This window comes from Dendrobates tinctorius, unplaced genomic scaffold, assembly GCF_039654945.1.
Source record: "Dendrobates tinctorius isolate UK_male_01 unplaced genomic scaffold, ASM3965494v1 ptg000003l, whole genome shotgun sequence".
NCBI lineage: Eukaryota > Metazoa > Chordata > Amphibia > Anura > Dendrobatidae > Dendrobates > Dendrobates tinctorius.
Genome location: NW_027361671.1, coordinates 46,462,748 through 46,484,959, shown reverse-complemented (window position 1 = coordinate 46,484,959; position 22,212 = coordinate 46,462,748).

Below are 22,212 nucleotides of genomic sequence, written 5' to 3'. Positions count from 1 at the left end.
ATTTTGGAAGAATGTTCTCTGGTCAGATGAGACAAAAGTAGAGCTTTTAGGGCAAAAGCATCAACATAGAGTTTACAGGAGAAAAAAGAGGCATTCAAAGAAAAGTACACGGTCCCTACAGTCAAACATGGCGGAGGTTCCCTGATGTTTTGGGGTTGCTTTGCTGACTCTGGCACTGGACTGCTTGACCGTGTGCATGGCATTATGAAGTCAGAAGACTACCAACAAATTTTGCAGCATAATTTAGGGCCCAGTGTGAGAAAGCTGGGTCTACCTCAGAGGTCATGGGTCTTCCAGCAGGACAATAACACAAAACACACTTCAAAAAGCACTAGAAAATGGTTTGAGAGAAAGCACTGGAGACTTCTAATGTGGCCAGCAGTGAGTCCAGACCTGAATCCCATAGAACACCTGTGGAGAGATCTAAAAATGGCAGTTTGGAGAAGGCACCCTTCAAATATCAGGGACCTGGAGTAGTTTACCAAAGAAGAATGGTCTAAAATTCCAGCAGAGCATTGTAAGAAACTCATTGATGGTTACCGGAAGCGGTTGGTCACAGTTATTTTGGCTAAAGGTTGTGCAACCAAGTATTAGGCTGAGGGTGCCAATACTTTTGTCCGGCCCATTTTTGGAGTTTTGTGTGAAATGATCAATGTTTTGCTTTTTGCTTCATTCTATTTTGTGTTTTTTCATTTAAGACAAATTAAATGAAGATAATAATACCAAAGAATTTGTGTTTGCAATCATTTTCAGGAAGAAACTGAGTATTATCTGACAGAATTGCAGGGGTGTCAATACTTTTGGCCATGACTGTATATATTTGCCTTTTATGACTATTAGTTATATGCTGAATTTTAGATGATATATATATATTTTACATTACTATTTTGTTATTCTCAAATAAATAAATATATCAGAGAGTCCTGGTTGCATTATACCCTATGAGGGGGCAGCATTATGCCATATGAGGGGGCAGCATTATACCCTATGAGGGGGCAGCATTATGCCCTATGAGGGGGCAGCATTATACCCTATGAGGGGGCAGCATTATACCCTTTGAGGGGGCAGCATTATGCCCCATGAGAGGGGCAGGATTATATAATATGAGGGTAGCAACATTATACCCTATGAGGAGGGCAGCATTATACCCTATGAGGACAGCATTATACCCTATGAGGAGGACAGCATGATACCCTATGAGGGGGCAGCATTATGCCCTATGAGAGGGGCAGGATTATGCAATATGAGGAGGGCAGCATTATACCCTATGAGGGGGAAGCATTATACCCTATGAGGAGGACAGCATGATACCCTTTACTCTTCTCATAGGATATGATGCTGCCCCCCTCATAGGGTATCATGGCTGCCCTGCTACCAGGCGAGGGATGTAAAAATAACCTGGCTGGCATCATGTACCCACATGGACAGCCCTTCAGTGACCAAATCAGCACTTTGGGATGGATGACTCTGCACTCCGCCTCCTGGCAGTACATCCACATCTGCTTTTCTGTGCAGGGCTATTCACAAAAGTCACCATCTGGAGACCTGCACCAAGTTTGCAGACAGCCGCGAGCCACACGTGGCTACAAAGCCACAGGATGGCGATCCCTGATCTACATGGTATGGGGTCGGATTGTGAGGCTTTACTTTACTTGAACAGAGGGCACAGAACCTTCACTCCCTGTCACCGTATTCAATATGCACCATAACTAAAGGAACAACATGTTTTCGTTCAATTTGTATTTGTTCTTAAACAGTAAAAGATTTATATGTATTGACTATAACAAAATCAATTAGAATAAATAAATATATTTAATTATTCTTAATATCTCTAAAGAGTGTACAGATGTTATAAATGATGGTTCCTTGCTGTAGCACTGCTGTTCAAGGAATGATTGCCACAGAATAAGCTTAACCTGGTTGATTAGCTGTATCTACTCCGTGAGAGGAGTTGATCACTGAGGGTATCACTACTGGCAATGAATCCCATCAGTAGTAATATGGATGGTATTGCATATTGGGGTGATTGGCAAATACAAAAATTTCCCCAATGTTCTCCAAATATGCACGGACCAGAAACTGTTGGTGGCTGTTAGTGTGCCTGCAGAGAGGACAGGTGGTATTGTCCAGTAGCCATCTGCCAATGCAGTCAAGGTGGAAGAAGTGGCAGCACTCCATGGAGCTGACTTCATCCCCAGCTACAATGTCATCCAGACAGATGGTGCAGGTTTCAGGTGGGTCCTGGTCCAATTTTCTGAAGGTAGGGAGTAACAGCAGTGATGAATTCACCACTTCAAGACGGATGTTAACGGGGGATGGATTCCTGTCCTCAGACCTTTCTGGTGGTGGTGGTCTTCTTAATCTCCGCCTTGTAGGATTTACAGGAGCTACCTCCATCCCCTTGTCCTATGGGCTATAGGGGAATCTTCCCTGCTAGGCCGCAATGTTCCTGTGTGAAAAATACAAGCAAAACATATATAAGGACTTTCGTCTATAGAATATTATCCCCTATAAGGAATACATATTTTAGAGACCTGTGTATGGACATATTAGTGGCTTTTTATGTCTAGTCTTACCTGATGTAGATGGCCTTACAATCCCATTTGCTGAAGGCTCTTCTGGGACATGGGAAGCATAAGAATTGTCCGGTGAAGCCATGTTCCTCTTTAGATGGTCAAGATGCTAGAAAGCTCTTGGCCTAAAAGGCTCTGGAGAACTCCGAGCTGAAGAACTCTTCACAGTATAAACGCTCAAAAAATATCTGCTAATCTTTGCCAAAAAGCAACGAAGCAAAAAAAAAGGGGTACTCACTAGAGAACCTTCTCCTACGTGAATGCACCGATCAATACTATAGCAGCCGCTCTGATAGCAGAGGCCATTATTATGTCATAATGCCATTAGCTGACATTCCACAGTCAGTGTTCCATGATGCTCCTGATGTCACTACCTCACTGCTTGCCTCATGATGCAGCTCTGGACCACAGACTGGATATACCTGTACCTTTATATAATGCGGTGTATTATTGATATACATATATATATATTAAAAATCATTTCTACAAAGTAAAACAAAAACTGATCTTAAGATTTTAATAAAAACTACCTTTACAATTAGGGATCGTTCACACTGATGCACAGCCAGCGTATAACTTGGGCAAGTACTATTCAATGTTTCATCTGATAGCATTCGTTCCAATGATATACTATGGAGTAGTGCCGACTAGTGCTTTTTTTAATGCTATTTCCAAAACATTGGACTGCACTCATCCAGATGTTGTCCGAGTGCAGTCCAATATATGCCGGCTTACACAATGGAGAAGATGGAGAGATTAAGCTCTCCATCTTCTTTGCACGTGTGATCGCCTGCAACAGCATCGGATCACAGTAAAATGACACTCGGATCATGCTCGCAGCAGAGTTTGAGTCGAAGGTCATTTGCATGTAGCATTCGATTCTCTGACATGAGAAAATCGTCTGATGCTATACGCTAGTGTGAAAGAACCCTGAAAGAGAAAAAAGGTATTTAACATTTTTTTTTAAAAAATCACAGTGTAAACAGCATAAAGATTAAAGGTGAAAGAGTTTAACTTTTGCATTACCCCTCAAGAAAATGAATTATAATCAACCCTTTAAGGACCTGGAGTTTATTTCGAGATCTAGAAACTCTTATTTTTTCATCCGTATAATCGTATGAGGGTTTGTTTTTTCGGGGCGAATTATGGTTTGAACGACACCTATACTTTGTATTGTAAAACGAATGGAAAGCTGGAAAAGATTTGCAAGTGGGGTAAAATTATAAACCCCCACCCATGTAATTCCACCACCATTTTTGGGTTTTGCTTTTATAGCATTTATTGTATGGTAGAAAATATCCTGGCAACAAGATTCTCCTGTTCAGCAGCTGGAGATATGAAAGTTGTCTTTTTATGTTATTATTTCTTACTTAATTCTTTTTGGCTAGAGATGAGCGACTTTGCTTTTTTTCGGGTCGAGTCGGGTTTCGTGAAACCCGACTTTTCGCAAAATTTGGGTCAAACGAAATCGGCCGATTATCGTGAAAAGTCGAAGGCCGACTGAAACACGAAACCCAATGCAAGTCAATGGGGAAGCAAAGTCGGCAGGGAGTGGAGGACAGGAAACACACCTACAGTGCCCATTTGAATGGCAAAAACATCAATTCTGATTACTGAAACTTTTCAACCTTAATTTACTTCATAATACTAGTTACGCACTGAAAAATGGGGGTTATTTGGCTAAATTTTTTGGGGGGGGGTAGGGCTGACTCCAGGTTTTCATGTGCCCTGGGCCAAAGAGTGCCCCTTTAACACATACCACAATTCATGATGCTCCGATACCGCAGAGAAATAGCAGCATAGTACAATGAAAAATAATTCACTTTTTACATCTCATGACTGATATCCATATTTAATAGCTCCAAAAACGGACAGTATATTACTCCATACAGTATTATGGCCACCGCATAGTGCGCTATACAGAGTAATGAGGCCCATATATTTCTCCATACAGAATCATTGGTCCCATATAATGTTTGAAACAGTATATGATGAGCTCCACATAATGCTACAGTATATGTTGGTCCCCATGGATGAAGCTCCACTGTTTTATGGGCCCAAATAATGCTCCATGCATACATGATGGGCCCTATGGGCTCTAGTGTATAATGTGCCCTGTAAATGCTGCTCCAGTGTCTGATGTCCACCTTTGGAATGTTCCAGTGTATGGTGGGCCCCATCTATCATTCTCCAGAGTATAGTGCTCCACAAAAATTGCTGTCCCAACATTGAAAACAATTAAATAAGTCTCCTCGCGATGGAATCCCTGTACTAGTCTGGACTCCTCCTCGTCCTCATCGTCCATCTCACTGCATTTGGCTGTTTAGACACAACAAGAAAGCACAAAATGACAAATTTGCAAAAAATACTCTTGGCTGTTTAGGCAGAGGGCGTACAGACGTGATGTCATTGCGCTCTCTGATCAGACTATCACTGTCAGGAAACGCGGAAGACGTCATGGCGGTGGACCAGGGAGAGGTAAGTATTTCAACTTTGCAAGTGCTGTGATCCTGAGCAAGCAGGGGGGCCCACTCGTTGGTGACGGCAGTGACACAGGGCCCCTCTAATAGTATGGCGGTGTGTGGCGGTGTGTCTGATGGCAGGTGGGGGTGGGGGTGGGGGTGGGTATGGGCCCTCCCACCGGCAGAGACACTTTTGCGTCCGGCAGAGACACTTTTGTGTCTGGCAGAGACACTCTTGCGTACTATGAGGGGCCCTGTGCCAGTGCCGTCGCCCATGAGTATGCCCCCCCACCAGCTCAAGGAGCCTGCACTTTCATCTGCATCTTCCTCTTTGTCACCGTGTAAGGTGGTATAGTATGCGGGAAGGGGAACCTGAGTTTCCTCTGGGTCAGATTCTGGCTGTGTAGAGTGTGAGGGGAATGTAGTGGTCTGGGTCAATGTACCAGCAGAATCATCTAGCAGTGGCTGGGCATCAGTGCACTTGTGGCGTCCCCAGGAGTACAGTCGCCACAGTGACATTACATTCCTCCTAGGGAGTGTGATGTCATGCTTGGGAGCAACGAAGGATCTCTCTAGCAGTTAAACCAACACATTTCCCACTCCATGCCAGCAGGGAGACCTCTGAACATGACTGCTGAGGAGCTGCTCTCTGTGGTCGGGAGGAGTTAAGTTAGGCCATTCTGTGTAGGGAAGGGGAAGTGTGTGGACGTGAGAAGGGTGTGACGCTTCAGGGGTTTCGGCAGCGTCCAAGAGTGGACCCTCTGGGTCGCAGAACTGAGACCCCGGGTCGAGCGCACCAGGTGGAACCGACCCCTATACAGGGACCATTTGGGGCAGGCCCACGGGAGATCAGACACCGCGACAGCTGGAACCAAGAGGGTTGGCTGGAATGACCGGAGAGACCACAGGCAGGGCTGAGAGGCCGCACCGGGACCAAAGTACGGGAAGAGGTGATATACAAGGCAACCAGTACCAGAGGATATGAGGGAGACAGATAGATGGCAGGCAAGGGAACTGGGCAGGGAAGGTGCCAGACACAAGGAGCGGATCAGAACCGAAGACTAGGAAACACGGACCAGGCAGGACGGAGGGCAGACAGGGAGAACAGGCAGAGGCAGAGACAGAAAGGCTGGGACAAGTATAGAACAGAGGGAGAACCTATAGGACCCTATAGGTGGCCAAATTAGTGCAAGAACTTCACACAGTAACCAGGCGTCCTCCCCTTAAGGGAGACGCCTGATATATCCCCTGCTGGCAGGCGATTGGCTAACCGCTAATCGGCTGCCACCCACCGCAGGGATAAACATCATGACAGGCGCGCGCCCGCACCCTAGTGTGCATGTGCAGGTGGGGAGCTGCCCGGAGGCCAGGAAGAGAAGACGCGCGTGAGCAGGAGAGAGGAGGGAGCGCGCGTGCCTCCGGGTAAGTGAGAGCCGCGGGGGGAGCCGGTGCCCGTGGGACGGCGGCGGCCACGGCCGCTGTTGTCAAAAAGGGGAGCTGGAGGATGAGCAGAGTTAAGGCTCACTCCTAGCTGGAGCGCATGGTCCGGATTCCGGTCTCCGAGTTTGTAGGGACACTGGCGGTCCTGCAGCAGAAACCGGAGGAAGTAGCAGCTGTAAATGCTCTGTTCCCAACTAAGGCTCGGAGGCCCCAGCAGCGACGTGTGTGAGCCAGAAGGAAAAGGCTACGGCTGCCAGCCATACGAGAAAGTTCCAAAAGAGAGTCAACAGGGGGAACTTCATTGAACGCAGCACTGCAAGTACCTCAGATAAGCGCTAGAACGGAGGCCACACTACCTATCTGCAGAGATTTGACTTGATAACCCAGGCATGGTATGATAGAAAGAGCTACATGGACTAATGTGAAATGTGGCCTGTTGCCTCATTCAGTTTGGGTGGGGGTGCAGGACACAAGGAAAGGGGTTCTTCCTGACCAGGAGCCAGCACTTGACCACTCAGTGCTTGCATTTTTTGAAACTTCAGAAGAGGCGGGCATATTTGATGGAGTCTGTTTCGGCAATGTAAGCCAAAACCAGTTCCTCATGATCCGCCTTTAAAAGCGGTTAACCTACTCCCAGAAAAGGTATCATTCCAGGCGTTCCGGAGCCAGACCATGACGAAGGCTCAACACCTCCTGCCTTAGCTACTATTGTGCTTTTGCCACTACCAGCAGATGCACCACCACCATCATCACCAGCTGGCCCCCCCGCACCCACGTCCGTGGCCTCTTCCACCAAACTTCAAAATTTTGCACAAAATAGACACAAAATAACATCAGATATATGACACTGTGTCAGAAATGTACAGCTCTATTCAGTCAAAGGATAATTGTCAATCTCCATATATATTCCATCAGTCACACAGAGACGCTCACAGGCTCAGTATGGATTAGACAAGAATATAAAAAGTAGACAAAGTGTACAGTATCATCAGATAGCAGGTATATATAACATAGTTTAAACATTAACAATGTACATCTATATATCAGGAGTAGTGTTGAGCCACCACGCTAGTGTTTTGGTTCGTCACACAGGAGGCAAGTTCGTCGAATGTTCGTCGAACCCCATTGAAAACAATGGCAGGCAAACACAAACACATACAAACACATAGAAAACAATTACAAAACACCTTAAAAGGTGTCCCAAAGCAGAGAAAATGCTCAGAAGACAAAAATTACATATGGAAAAGGGCAACTACATTTAGAAAAGAGGTGGAGGAGTAAAAGGAGGAGGTGGAGGAGACACAGATCTAGGCTTGTCATTCCCTTATGAAGTCAAGAAAGGCTGGAATAAAAATGTAAAATACCAACCAAAAAAAAAAATTCTGAAATCGAACACGATCATATACCGTCGGACTTCCCACCAATAAATTATGCCAACTGGCGATCGGGCGGCATTATTCCCACGAACCTCCAAACAGCGTCCATGAAGGCAAAGTGTTAACTTTCCGGGGGCAATGTGATTGCAAAGCTGAACCTTAAAGGAATGTCCAAAAGGGCACCACCAGGAGTGGAACCTGCAGCTTAATTGGACTCCACCCGGGAAACCACAACCATGCCACCTCAAGAAAAGATGCAAATATTGAAAGCTTTGTCGATTGTGTGTGTGGTGTGGTATGTCCGTTTGTAGTTGTGCTAGCAATTTGTCAGCTTTATTCCATTAACGAACGAGATTCCGGCATGCCCCCGCGGTACGCGTCAAGCTTACTAGAGGGATACGCGAGGCTCTGGCACTATCATGGTCTATCATGGCGTTACATGTCCGGGGCTGCATGCGCGCTACACTGAAAGGACCAGCTTTTGTCGCTTACAGGTGCAGATAACCAGCAGAACACCGTTAGTGATGGGGATCTGTGATTCCAATTATTCCCCGCAAACTATGATTTCCCAGTAAGTGCAATTCCTGAATTAGGCCTAACAGGCATTCCTGAAAAAATGCAAAAAATTATGTGTCCAAACCAGTTGCTGTAGCTTGCTTAACAGCTCGGCAGCCGTTATCAGGCCCAGTATGGATTCGACAAGTTTCTAGAAAGTTGATAAAGGGTACAGTTTCACCGGGTAACACATATATATGTAGCATAGTATACACATTAAAAACCTATGTCTATATATCAGGAGGCAGGCTCAGACGGTCTCAGGTCCAGTATGGATTAGACGTGATTGGACAAAGGTGAGAAAGGGTACCGTATCACTGGATAACAGGTATGTATAGCATAGTTTACACATTAAAAACCTACATCTATAACAGGAGGCAGGCTCAGACGGTCTCAGGCCCCGTATGGATTTGACGTGATTGGACAAAGGTGAGAAAGGGTAACGTATCACCGGATTACAGGTATGTATAGCATAGTTTACACATTAAAAGTGTAGGTCTATATATCAGGAGGCAGGCTCAGACGGTCTCAGGCCCAGTATGGATTAGACGTGATTGGACAAAGGTGAGAAAGGGTAACGTATCACTGGATTACAGGTATGTATAGCATAGTTTACACATTAAAAACCTATGTCTATAGATCAGGAGGCAGGCTCAGACAGTCTCAGGCCCAGTATGGATTTGACCAGCTTGTACAAATTTGAGAACGGGTACATTATTACTGGATAGCAGGTATATATAGCATAGTTTAAATATTTAAAATCTCCATGTTCTCAGTATGGATTAGACAACAATCTAAAAAGTAGAAAAAAGGAAATGTATTTGAAGCGTACACCAGTATACACTTTTGGTGGTATTTTTAAATCTTCATATATATTTCTGTCTCAGTAAGACAGTCCAGACTCTCCGCAAAAGGAAATGAGATGCATACAATTACTGACACAAATTCTAGTGATTGCAGAAATCTAGGAATTCCTATTCACGGGATAAACTTCCGTCACAATTCTCAGAGGTGATGCAGACCCTCAATTAATAAGTGTGTGGAGACAGCGAAAACCTTTCTTTGTGAAGAAAGTGTTGCTGTATCGCAGTACCGTTGATCCCATCGCCATTACTCATATCCATATAATTTTGATCACAGGGAGAGATGTAAACATGGTGCTCACTGCCTATCATGCTCTGTCACGTAACTTTGGAGTGCAAAAGACAGAAGCCACAGGCCGTAAACGATTCATTTGGATTGGCATGAGAGGGCACATTTAAAAATGTGCATTGGAGTGTTACACGTCTGTGGGTAGGAAAATTGTGAAAGCTGATGAGAAACCACCACTGCATCTCATTGTGAGTCGACGACCATAAGAAATGGAAGCCATTGATCATCTGAAGATAGATCCCGGCCAGCGGGACAGGGCATAGCTATGTCTTAACCATCACCTTCTATCAGTACACCAAATTTGTAGTGGCAGTCCCAGTGAAGGATCTGACAGCCCAGACTACAGAGCAGAGGAGCAGGGAGAGGTAAACATTGCAAATGCTGGGGCCCTGCCCAAGCAAGGGGGGCCCACTCGTGGGTATCGGTACTGGCACTGGGCCCCTCATAGTACGGCGGGGTGTCTGACGGCGGGTGTGCACCCCCACCATCAGAGACACTTGATTGCACTATGAGGGACCCTATGCCAGTGCCCGTGCCCAAGAGTCGGCCCACCCACCTGTCCAGGGCAACGGCACTCGCACGGTTGCGTGCGCTAGGTGGTGACCCCAGCCATGAGGGGAGGAGGCAGCCCAGTTAGGGAGGTTTACAAACTGGCATATGCTGATGTGGGACATTCACCTGCTGCTAAAGGCGAAATTAGTCAAGTCCCAGGAAGAAAGCCATTTTTCTGTCAACTTATGTGTCATCAGGGGAAGGTGGGACAAAATCCTTGGAAACCCATGCATGGTTCATTTTAATGAAGGTTAGATCATCCACATTTTGGGTCGACAGACGGGTCCTTTTTTCTGTCAGGATTGATCCAGCAGCACTGAAGACTCTTTCCGATAGCACACTTGCAGCTGGGCAAGCGAGCTCCTGTAAGGCATATTGTGCCAATTCAGGCCAGGTGTCCAGTTTAGCTGCCCAATAGTCAAATGGGAATGACCTGTGAGGGAGAACATCGATATGGGAGGAAAAGTAGTTTGTAACCATAGTCGACAAGTGCTGTCTCCTGTCACTTTCAATTGATGCAGTATTATCAGTCGTGTGAGCGGGACTTGAAAAATCAGTCCACAACATGGTCATGAAACCCCTGTCTCCAACTCCACTTCTGATGTGTGCACCACCAACACCTCTTCCAAGTTGCCCCTGGCCCCTACGGCTCGTGTGACAACCATCACCGCTGCTGTGTGCTGGGAATACCTCAACCAACCGGTTTACCAGAGTTGCTTGTTTGTTAGCCAATATTAGGTCAAGGTTCTCCTGTGGCATGATGTTTTGGAATTTGCCTTTATAGAGTGGATCCAGGCTGCTGGCCAACCAGTAGTCATCATCGTTCATCATTTTGGTAATGCTGGGGGTCCCTTTTTAGGATCTGCAAGGCATAATCTGACATGTGGGCCTATGTTCCCGGTGTCAATGATACACTGCGAGTGCTGGGTGGAGGAGCACTTTCAGGCAAATCCACATCCGTCCAGTCACGCACAAACCCAGTATAAGACCTTGCCACCCCAACATTTTCTCTTGCCCCACGAGAAGCATCCTCCTCCCCTAAATAATCATCCCCATCATCCTCCTCCTCTTCTTCCTCCACCTCGTCCACGACAGTTCCCTGAACAGACAATGGCTGACTGTCATCAAGGCTTCCCTCCTCTTCCTCATCATCCTCGGCTGCAGACGCCTGCTCCTTGATGTGCGTCAAAATTTGCATGAGCAAACGCATAAGTGGGATGCGCATGCTTATGATGGCGTCGTCTGCGCTTACCAGCCGTGTGCATTCCTCAAAACATTGAAGGACTTTACAGAGGTCTTTCAGCTTCGACCACTGCACACTTGTCAACTCCATGTCTGCCCTCAAAGTGCCTGCCCGTGTATCCTCCCACAAATGCATTATGGCCTGCCTCTGTTCGCACAGCCGCTCAACCATGTGGAGTTCCACCTTGTTGCAACGTCGATAATTAGGCGGTGCTTGCGAAGGTGGAGCAATTGCTGCAGCTTCTGCATACGACTGGAGTGTACCGGCGACCGGCAGATTTGCGAGCACAGTCTTCGAACCTTATGGAGCAGGCCTGTTAACTCTGGATAATTAGTGAGGAAGCACTGCACCACCAGGTTCAAGGTGTGAGCCAAGCAAGGTATGTGTCTGAGTTTTGAAAGGGCTATGGCTGCCACAAAATTCAGGCCGTTATCACTAACTACCTTGCCTGCCTCAAGATGTAGACTGCCTAACCATGACTCAGTTTGTCGCTGAAAGCAGTCGGCCAGTACCTCCGCCGTGTGTCTGTCGCCCAAACACATCATCTGCAACACAGCCTGCTGACGCTTTCCACTAGCTGATCGATAGTGGGACACATCGTGTGCACCACTGTCAGCTGCGGAATGCAGTGCTCGTGCGACTGCTCTCTGTGGACGAGCTTTCGCTTCTGTAGGAGGAGGGTCGAACACCTACAGCCAACTGTTTCCTATACCGTGGGCTAGGCAGCACTTTGCCATCACAGCTGTCCCCTGTGGACCTGGCATCCACCACATTAACCCAGTGTGCAGTGATGGACACGTAACGGCCCTGGCCATGCCTACTGGACCATGCATCAGTTGTGAGGTGCACCTTTCCACTCACTGATTGCTTTAGTGCATGGACAATGCGGTCTTTCACATGAAGGTGGAGGGCTGGGATGGCTTTGCGAGAAAAGAAGCTGCGACTGGGTAGGTCATAGCGTAGTACTGCATAGGCCATGAGTTCGCGGAAAGCTGCACTTTCAACCAACCAAGAGGGCATCATCTCTAACGAGATTAGTTTGGCAATGTGGGCATTCAAACCCAGTGTACGTGGATGAGAGGATGAGTACTTTCTTGTCCTACTCATAGTCTCTGGTACAGTGAGCTGGACTTGAGAGCTGCATATGGTGGAAATAGCGGTGGACATGGCGGACTGAGAGAGGGTTGATGATGGTGATGGAGTTGGTGTTCTTTCTGATGGCCTAGATTCAGTCTTTCGTTGCAGTAACATTGTGATTCCCTGACTGATTTGCCCTTGCGACGACAACTCAACATTTGCTGCTGGTGATGTGCTAACTGGTGGACTTACAGTGGGGGAAGCAATGTAGCATTGCTGACTACCTTTTTTGGGAGCAGTAGCACATGTGGTACGTGAGTTTTGGTATTCCGTCCACGCTTGCAAGTGCATGGTGGTTAAATGTCTTAGCATGCAACTGGTATTCAAATTTCTCAGATTTTTCCCTCGGCTAAAGGTCTTTGTGCACTTCTTACAGATAACCTTTGCCTGATCATTAGGATTTTGTTCAAAAAAGTGCCACACTGCACTCTTCCTACTATGGAAGACATTTTGAGGCCTTGCCCGCTGTGCTATTTTGACCGTTTGGCCAAGCTGTCTTGCAACTCTTTTGGTTTTTGTAACCCGTTTTTGGACTGCTCCGGGCCTGCCAGATAACAGCTGTTGCGATGTCGATGCCCGCTGCGGATGCTCCACCTCCTCTTCTGAGCTATTGGCAGCGGCACCCTCTACCCCCAATGGATGCCAATCTGGGTCAACAACTGGGTCATCCATCACCTCCTCTTCATTGTCATGTGCACCTTCCTCTGTGGCACCGTGTATGGTGGTATAGTATGCGGGAAGGGGCACCTGAGTTTCATCTGGGTCAGATTCTGGCTCATTACACTGCGAGGACAATGTAGTTCTCTGAGTGAATGTACCAGCAGAATCATCTATCAGTGGCTGTGCATCAGTATACTCCATGTCAGATTCATCTTTGCCTGGGTAATTCACGATTTGACTTGGTAACCCAGGCATGGCATGTGAAAACAACTCCATGTAGTAATCTGTAGTGTGGCCTGCCGCATCCTTCAATTTTGGTTGGGGTGAAGGACACAAGGAAAGGTGTGGTTCATGAACATGAGCCTCCAATGATGACTCAGTGATTTTATTTTTTAAAACTTCAGAAGAGGAGGCGATAGAGCTGGAGGCTGAGTCAGCAAATTAAGCCAAAACTTGTTCTTGAAGCTCCGGCTTTAAAAGCGGTTTACCTACTCCCAGAAAAGGGAGCCTTCGAGGCCTTGTGGAGCTAGATGATGACGCAGGCTCTACACATCCTGCATTATGTGCTATTTTGCTTTTGCCACTACCAGCAGATCCACCACCAACACCAACACCATCAATACCAGCTGCCAACCCCCGCCCACTTCCACGGACTCTTCCACCACACTTCCTCATTTTTGGGGAAAATGTACCCAAAAAACCACCAACTATATGGTACTGTAAAACAAGGTACAAGGTGTATATAGTTGTGGGGAGAATTGGAATCTCTGTAGACTTCAGGACACAGTTGGATTCTGTCAGGCCCTGTTTATTTTACACCACAATGTGACAGGCAGATTCTGGATGTTGTAAGAAAGATGGATAGAGGACTGGGGAGAATTGGAATCTCTCTAGACTTCAGGACACAGTTGGATTCTGTCAGGCCCTGTTTATATTGCACCACAATGTGACAGGCAGATTCTGTATGTTGTAAGAAAGATGGATAGCGGACTGTGGAGAATTGGAATCTCTCTACACTTCAGGACACAGTTGGATTCTGTCAGGCCCTGTGTCTATAACACCGCAATGTGACCGGCAGAAATTGCCAAGTGTATGACAAACTTCAAGGTGTATATAGAATTGGGCAGAATTGGAATCTCCCTAGAGTGTAGGTCTGTAAGAACGGACAAACTCCTCGGCTTCTTTTCTTTACAGAATCACACACTTAGATAGCTTCAATTTGGCCATGATAACAGCCGTTACACGGTACTGAGAGAGAAGCGTGCACGTACACCGCTGTACGGTGTATGTAAAATTGTCAAGGTCTGTGTTTTTGTATACGGACTGACACATGCTGTCTCTCTATAGTTTTGAATGTAATCAAACAGCAAATATCCATGGGCATGGAGAGGCGTGAATATTCATTTCACTTTAATAGCAGGCAGTGTTAGCTGTATCAGTCGGCTAACATTGCCTGCTATCAAGGCCTGCAGACTTGGGCCCCCCACTCCCACAGGGGCCCCCAGCCCACGCGGCCGCTATTGAGCCATAAGTCATTGGGCTCGGTGCCAGCGCTGCCCCCAGTGCGCTCTAGAATACAGAAAAATAAGAACAGAATACATTTTCAAAACATATCAAAATATGTCCTCTGCCTTGTTTGAGATGAAAGTTTAGAGGGACGGCTGGGTCTTGGTAGATTTGCAGTGGCATGATACTCCTTCCATTTCAATATGATCTCTTGCACAGTGCTCCTTGGGATGTTTAAAATTTTGGAAATCATTTTGCATCCAAATCCAGCTTTAACCCCTTCACCCCCAAGGGTGGTTTGCACGTTCATGACCGGGCCAATTTTTACAATTCTGACCACTGTACCTTTATGAGGTCATAACTCTGGAACGCTTCCATGGATCCCGGTGATTCTGACATTGTTTTCACGTGACATATTGTACTTCATGATAGTGGTAAAATTTCATTCAAATAACTTGCGTTTATTTGTGAGAAAAACGGAAATTTGGCGAAAATTTTGAAAATTTCGCAATTTTCCAACTTTGAATTTTTATGCCCTTAAATCACAGAGATACGGCACACAAAAAACTTGATAACTAACATTTCCCACATGTTTACTTTACATCAGCACAATTTTGGAACCAAAATTTTTTTTTGTTAGGAAGTTATAAGGGTTAAAAGTTGACCAGCGATTTCTCATTTTTACAACACCATTTTATTTTTAGGACCACATCACATTTGAAGCCACTTTGAGGGGTCTATATGATAGAAAATACCCAAAAGTGACACCATTCTAAAAACTGCACCCCTTAAAGTGCTCAAAACCACATTCAAGAAGTTTATTAACCCTTTAGGTGCGTCACAGGAATTTTTTTGAATATTTAAAAAAAAATGAACATCTAACTTTTTTTCATAAAAAAAATACTTCAGGTTCAATTTTTTTTATTTTACCAAGGGTAACAGGAGAAATTGGACTGCAAAAGTTATTGTGCAATTTGTCCTGAGTACGCAGATACCTGATATGTGGGGGGGAACCACTGTTTCGGTGCATGGCAGAGCTCAGAGCGCCGTTTGACTATTTCAATGCAAAATTGGCTGGAATTCAGATTGGACGCCATGTCACGTTTGCAGAGTCCCTGATGTACCTAAACAGTGGAAACCCCCTACAAGTGACCCCATTTTGTAAACTAGACCCCCCAAGGAACTTATCTAGATATGTGGTGAGAACTTTGAACCCACAAGGGCTTTACAGAAGTTTATAACGTACAGCGGTACAATTAAAAAATCATATTTTTTGCACAAAAATGATCTTTTCACCCCAATTTTTATTTTCCCAAGGGCAACAGGACCCTAAAAGTTATTGTGCAATTTGTCCTGAGTACGCTGATACCCCACATGTGGGGGTAAACCACTATTTGGGCGCATGGCAGAGCTCGGAAGGGAAGCAGCGCCATTTGACGTTTTTGGCTGGAATTGAGATCGGACACCATGTCGCGTTTGGAAAACCCCTGATGTACCAAAACAGTGGAAACCCCCCACAAATGACACCATTTTGGAAACTAGACCCCCTAAGGAACTTATCTAGATGTGTGGTGAGAACTTTGAACCCCCATGGGCTTCACAGAAGTTTATAACATAAAGCCATACAATTAAAAAATCATATTTTTTCCACAAAAATGATCTTTTCACCCTCAATTCTTATTTTTCCAAGGGTAACAGGACCCTAAAAGTTATTGTGTAATTTGTCTCGAGTACGCTGATACCCCACATGTGGGGGTAAACCACTGTTTGGGCGCATGGCAGAGCTCGGAAGGGAAGCAGCGCCATTTGACGTTTTTGGCTGGAATTGAGATCGGACACCATGTCGCGTTTGGAAAACCCGTGATGTACCAAAACAGTGGAAACCCCCCACATATGACACCATTTTGGAAACTAGACCCCCTAACGAACTTATCTAGATGTGTGGTGAGAACTTTGAACCCCCATGGGCTTCACAGAAGTTTATAACATAAAGCCATACAATTAAAAAATCATATTTTTTCCACAAAAATGATCTTTTCACCCTCAATTCTTATTTTTCCAAGGGTAACAGGACCATAAAAGTTATTGTGCAATTTGTCCTGAGTACGCTGATACCCCACATGTGGGGGTAAACCACTATTTGGGCGCATGGCAGAGCTCGGAAGGGAAGCAGGGCCATTTGACGTTTTTGGCTGGAATTGAGATCGGACACCATGTCGCGTTTGGAAAACTCCTGATGTACCAAAACAGTGGAAACCCCCCACAAATGATACCATTTTGGAAACTAGACCCCCTAAGGAACTTATCTAGATGTGTGGTGAGCACTTTGACCCCCCCAGTGCTTCACAGAAGTTTATAATGCCCAGGCGTGAAAATAAAAAATTCGTATTTTTTCCACAAACATGATCTTTTAGTCACCATTTTTTTATTTTCCCAAGGGTACCAGGAGAAATTGGACCCCAAAAGTTGTTGTCCAATTTGTCCTGAGTATGCTGATACCCCATATGTGGGAGAAAACTACTGTATGGGCACACGTCGGGGCTCGGAAGGGAAGTAGTGACGTTTTGGAATGCAGACTTTGATGGAATGGTCTGCGGGTGTCATGTTGCCTTTGGAGAGCCCCTAATGTACCTAAACAGTGGAAACCCCCCACAAATGACACCATTTTGTAAACTAGACCCCCCAAGGAACTTATCTAGATGTGTGGTGAGCACTTTGAACCCCCCAGTGCTTCACAGAAGTTTATAACGCCCGGGAGTGAAAATAAAAAATTTGTATTTTTTCCACAAACATGATCTTTTAGTCACCATTTTTTTATTTTCCCAAGGGTACCAGGAGAAATTGGACCCCAAAAGTTGTTGTCCAATTTGTCCTGAGTATGCTGATACCCCATATGTGGGAGAAAACTACTGTATGGGCACACGTCGGGGCTCGGAAGGGAAGTAGTGACGTTTTGGAATGCAGACTTTGATGGAATGGTCTGCGGGTGTCATGTTGCCTTTGGAGAGCCCCTAATGTACCTAAACAGTGGAAACCCCCCACAAATGACCCCATTTTGAAAACTAGACCCACTAAGGAACTTATCTAGATGTGAGGTGAGCACTTTGAACCCCCAAGGGCTTCACAGAAGTTTATAATGCCAGGGCATGAAAATAAAAAAATTGTATTTTTTCCAGAAACATGATCAATTAGTCCCCAATTTTTTCATTTTCCCAAGGGTAACAGGAGAAATTGGACCCCCAAAAGTTGTTGTCCAATTTAGCCTGAGTACGCTGACACCCCATATGTGGGAGAAAACTACTGTATGGACACACGTCGGGGCTCGGAAGGGAAGCAGTGACGTTTGGAATGCAGACTTTGATGGAATGGTCTGCGGGTGTCATGTGCGTTTGGAGAGCCCCTGATGTACCTAAACTATTGAAACTCCCCACAAGTGACCCCATTTTGGACACTAGACCCCCCACGGAACTTATCTAGATGTGTGTTGAGCACTTTGAACCCCCAAGTGCTTCACAGAAGTTTATAACACTCGGACGTGAAAATAAAAAAATAATTTTTTTCCACAAAAATGATATTTTTGCCCCCAATTTTTTATTTTCCTAAGGGTAACAGGAGAAATTGGACCCCAAAAATTGTTTTGCAATTTGTCCTGAGTAGGCTGATACCCTACATGTGGCGGTAAAACACTGTTTGGGTGCATGGCAGAGCTTGGAAGGGAAGGAGCACCATTTGACTTTTTCAACTCAGAATTGGCTGGAATTGAGATCAGACGCCATGTTGCATTTGGAGAGCCCCTGATGTGCCCAAACAGTGGAAACCCCCCAATTATAACTCCAACCCTAACCCCAACACACCCCTAACCCTAATCTGAGCCCTAACCCTAGCCCTAACCCTAGCCCTAGCCCTAACCCTAGCCCTAACCCTAACCCTAGCCCTAACCCTAGCCCTAACCCTAGCCCTAACCCTAGCCCTAACCCTAATGGGAAAATGGAGATAAATACTTTTTTTTTATTTTATTATTTTTCTCTAACTAAGGGGGTGATATCGGGGGGTTTGATTTACTATTTATGACGGTTTTTATGTTTGGCGGCTGTCGCACGCTAAAAGACGCTTTTTATTGTAAAAATAGTTTTTGCATCACCACATATTGAGAGCTATAATTTTTCCGAATTTTGACCCACCGAGTCATGTGAGGTCTTATTTTTTGCGGGACGAGTTGACGTTTTTATTGGTACTATTTTCGGGCACGTGACATTTTTTGATCGCTTTTTATTCCTATTTTTGGGACGCAGAATGAACAAAAACCAGCGTTTCATGAATTTCTTTTGGGGGGGTGCGTTTACAACGTTCCGCGTGCGGTAAAATTGATAAAGCGATTTTATTCTTCGGGTCAGTACGGTTACAGCGATACCTCATTTAGGTCGTTTTTTTATGTTTTTGTCGGTTTTATGCAATGAAAACTATTTTATATAAAAAATAATTATTTTTGCATCGCTTTATTCTGCAAGCTATAACTTTTTATTTTTTCGCTGATGATGCTGTGTGGCGGCTCGTTTTTTGCGGGACAAGATGACCTTTTCAGCGGTACCATGGATATTTATATGCATCTTTTTGATCGCGCGTTATTACACTTTTTGTTTGGCGGTATGATAATAAATCATTATTTTTGGCTTCGTTTTTTATTTTTATTTTTTAAGGGGTTCGCTAAAGGGGTTAACTAATGGGACAGTTTTATAGGGCGGGTCATTATGGACGCGGCGATACCTAATATGTGTACTTTTATTGGTTTTTTTTTTATTATTTCCAAAAAATGGATTTATTGGGGGAATATTTTTTTTTTTTTTCTAATTTATTTGGTGATTTTTTTTTAATTATTTTAACACTTTTTTTTATTTTTTTTTTTACTTTATTAAATAGTCCCAGCTGGGACATCACTGTCCTGTGACAGATCGCTGATCTGTCACATCACAGATCACTGTGACAGATCAGCGATCTGACACAGGCACTGCAGAAGGCTTCCTCATGCCTGCGCTTTGCAGGCACTGAGGAAGCCAGCTTCCTCAGGCCCCCGAAGGCCCCCGTCGCCATCTTGGATTCGGGGGCCTGGAGGAAAGGAGTCCCCCGCAGCAGCGCTGCACATTGCGCTGCCATGGGGGGCTCAGGGAAGCACGGAGGGAGCCCCCTCCCTGACGATGCTTCCCTTTAACTCCCGGTACACCGCGATCATGTTTGATCGCGGTGTGCAAGGGGTTAACGTGTCAGGGGCGGTCTGTGACCGCCCCTGACACATTGTGCCGGGTGTCAGCTGTGATAATCAGCTGACACCCGGCCGCGATCAGCGGCGCTCACCACGTGGGCGCCGCTGATCGCGCCCGAAGTACTATCCCGTCCATGGGCATAGAGGCCCAGGTCCCATGGACGGGATATACCGTCGGATGTCAGGAAGGGGTTAAACTTCTCGACAACAATATCACGGACCTGCCTGTTGTGTTCCTTGGTCTTCAAGAGGCTCTCTGTGCATTACACAGAACCCTGATACTATCACAGAGCAGGTGCATTTATACAGAGACTTGATTACACACAGGTGGATTATATTTATCATTATTAGTCATTTAGGACAACATTGGATCATTCAGAGATCCACAATGAACTTCTGGAGTGAGTTTGCTGCACTGAATGTAAAGGGGCCAAATAATATTGCACGCCCCACTTTTCACTTTTTGCATTTCCACAAAAAATTTGAAATAACCAATAAATTTTGTTCAACTTCACAATTGTGTCCCACTTGTTGATTCTTCACCAAAAATTTACATTTGGTATCTTTATGTTTGAAACATGATATGTGGGAAAAAAGGTTGAAAAGTTCCAGGGGGCCGAATACTTTCGCTAGGCACTGTATAGACTAGTGAGCCATAAAGACTAAAAACAGATATAGCATATACATATTTATATAAAAACCTAAGTATATCCAAAAAATAATAACAGTGTATATTGGCAATAAATGTGAATACAAAGACCTATAATAAATAAATAATTAATAATATTCTATATCACAAGATCTCCATAAAATTTATATGGCTAAAAGGGCATAAGATGAAAGATAGTTAGCACCAGTTATATGTACCAGGATAAACCTAAAAGTATCCAACATGGAGAGGACAATATCTCCACAGATTTTAAATTGCCAAAAGGCCAAAGATAAAAAAAATTTGCCAACCTCAATTAAAAGTATGGATTTTTTTTTTTTTTTAGTGGCGGAGGAATACATTGCGGAAGGATACCTACCTTCCGTCATTGGATTCCTGTAGCACGTAGAGAGCGGCAGCATCAGCTGATGCTGCAGTTCTCTACCCAAGATCGTCGTGGGACACACTCGTGGACTGCTTCGGATCATGGGTGAGTATTTTTGTGGTTTGTTATGTTAATATTTATTCCGTAAAAGACAATGGCTTCGGGGAACAATGTGACAAGTATTGGTAAGTATGTTACTCTATGTTATATGTACTGTATGTCTATGTATGTATTGTATGAATGTATTGCATGTAGTATGTATGTAGTATGTATGTAGTATGTATGTAGCATGCATGCAGCATGTAGTATGTATGTAGCATGCATGTAGTATATATGTAGTATGTATGTAGCATGTAGTATGTATGTAGCATGCATGTAGTATATGTAGTATGTATGTAGCATGTAGTATGTATGTAGCATGCATGTAGTATATATGTAGTATGTATGTAGCATGTAGTATGTATGTAGCATGCATGTAGTATATATGTAGTATGTATGTAGCATGTAGTATGTATGTAGCATGCATGTAGTATATATGTAGTATGTATGTAGCATGCATGTAGTATGTATGTATGTAGTATTTTTTTTTTTTTTTTTTTTTACATTTAACACATTAGCCGGATGATGGGACTACTACTGTCCCATCATTGGCTAATGTGTCAATCACTGTCATGGTAGCAGGCATCGCCCGATGGGACTTGTAGTCCCATGGGACGATGCCTGCACAGACTCCCGGACATCAGCACAGCCCCCCGGCAGGCCAGCACAGCCCCCCGGCAGGCCGGCACAGACCCCCACAGGGTGCACAGACCACCGGCAGGCCGGCACAGTCCCCCGGCAGGCCAGTACAGACCCCCACAGGGTGCACAGACCACCGGCAGGCCGGCACAGCCCCCCGGCAGGCCGGTACAGACCCCCACAGGGTGCACAGACCACCGGCAGGCCGGCACAGCCCCCCGGCAGGCCGGTACAGACCCCGGGCAGTCCACACAGCCCCCCGGCAGGCCGGCACAGCCCCCCGGCAGGCCGGCAGAGACCCCCGGAAGGCCCGAAATGACGGCGCATCATGATGCGCACACACCACGCATCATGATGATGTCATTTCGGCTGTCAATCAACTTTGAACTTCCGATTCCGATTCCGGAATCCGATATGACAAAAGTATCGGAAGTCAGTATCGGAATTCCGATACCGCTAATATCGGCCGATACCCGATACTTGCGGTATCGGAATGCTCAACACTAATCAGTACCTATTACCTCTGA